The 1,730-nt window shown below is 38.7% G+C and overlaps 1 non-coding gene across 1 annotated transcript; it reads right to left on the bottom strand.

Moving 5' to 3' along the window:
- Nucleotides 1-802: 802 nt before the first annotated feature.
- Nucleotides 803-909, bottom strand: LOC132280569 (small nucleolar RNA R71). Its single transcript, XR_009471602.1, has one exon. It is a non-coding gene; the product is annotated as a small nucleolar RNA R71 (small nucleolar RNA).
- Nucleotides 910-1,730: the final 821 nt, after the last annotated feature.

Raw genomic sequence — 1,730 nt, 5'->3', positions numbered from 1 at the left:
ATCAATATATGTGGAGGTTTGTTGAATGATTTGTTGAGGAGGAGAAGTGCTTGTTACATGCTTATTGTTGACTTATTGTTTGTTTTGATTGTGCATGCATGGTCGTAGATCATTGAATCCTACTTTTGTCCCACTTAATTTGAATCTTGAATCCATTGTTCATAATCCTAGGGAAAGGGGTAACTCTAGTGACTTCATTTCATCAATAGTGGAACATAATGAGGACCATGTGGAGGAGCTTGGTCATATTGACCAATAAGGTATCCTTCACCCTAATATGCATCAACATCATGACCATATTTAAGTACCATTAGGCATGCCAAGACCATTCATTGCACAACAACAAGGCTACGTTCCAATGGGAATGCCCCGGCCAAATTTTGTTCCACTTCTACCTCCCGTTGTTTAAGGCAATCATGGTGCTCATGTAGCTCCACCAGTTATGAATCCCCTTCTTACTTTGAGAGATTATTATTTACCAAATGAGTATAATGCACCAACATACATTCAATTACGTCCATTTAGAGCACACCATTATCTAATCAAACCACAAATAATTCAAATGCTTCCCAATTATCCTGGGCTACCACATGAAGAACCTTACAAGCATTTGGATGAGTTTCTTGAAGTGTTTTCCACCGTGAAATACACGGACATGCCGGAAGAGGTTTTGAGGTTAAAAATCTTCCTTAAAGATAAAGCGAAATATTGGTTCAACAATCTAAGGCCTTTTTCGATAACTTCTTGGGCAGAAATACAACAAGAATTCTTGAAAAAGTACTGTCCGATTTCAAATGCCAATATAATAAGAACTTCAATTCGAGAATTTTCTCAAGGGGAAGGGGAAATGTTTCATGAGGCATGGGAGCACTTAAATGACTTGCTTAGGAAGTGTCCGCATCATGACATTCCTAAATGGCAATTGGTTCAATTTTTCTTTAAAAGTTTGTCGGATAATTATAAAGGAATGGTAGATGCTTCTATGGGTGGTTCTTATCTTGATAGGCATGAAGATGATGTATAGCGTTTGTATGAGAGCATGAGTGAGAATTCAATGCATCGATCTTTATCTTTCAAAAATGGTAGAAATCTAAGTGGACGGAAGAATGTCGGCTTGTATCAAGTTGACCATTCCAATGATATAGCTACCGAAGTGAAGTCTTTATCCCAAAGGTTTGATCAATTTTTGATCAACCAAAATTCGGTGAATCAAGTGTCTTCCTCCCCTAGCCATACTCATCATACTTCCAATGAATCTTGCATGACTTATTCTAGTGTTTTACATTCTACTTCCAACTGTCCCCATGAACATGTGCAAAGTGAACACCATGAGCAAGTGAATATAGCTTTCATTGACCAAGGGAATAATCCCTATGGCACTTATTATAATGCCGGGTGGAGGAACCATCCAAACTTCTCTTGGAAAAGCCAAGGGGAAGGCTCAAACCCTCCCTAAAGTGGTTTTCAAGGCAAGTATGTTCCACCCCCAATGCAAAGTCAAGGTTCCCAAGGTTATCACTCATCATACCAAGCACCACATGGAAACCATTTTTAAACTCTCATTTTCCAAATCAATCTTCATATTCTCAAGGAAATTGGAGAAGTCCCGCATTTGAGGAGAAGGTCCTAATCGTTTTGGGTATTTTAGAGGCAAATACCCAATTACTTCATTCTCATTCCCAATTAGTTGCAAAGCTAGAAACTCAAGTCGGGCAAATAGCTAGTACCTT

Source organism: Cornus florida, unplaced genomic scaffold (assembly GCF_030987335.1).
Source record: "Cornus florida cultivar Cherokee Brave unplaced genomic scaffold, ASM3098733v1 CherokeeBrave_3.0.0_Hap2_Chr10, whole genome shotgun sequence".
NCBI lineage: Eukaryota > Viridiplantae > Streptophyta > Magnoliopsida > Cornales > Cornaceae > Cornus > Cornus florida.
Note: the sequence above shows the minus strand (reverse complement) of the source record. Positions and strands in the feature narration are given on the sequence as shown.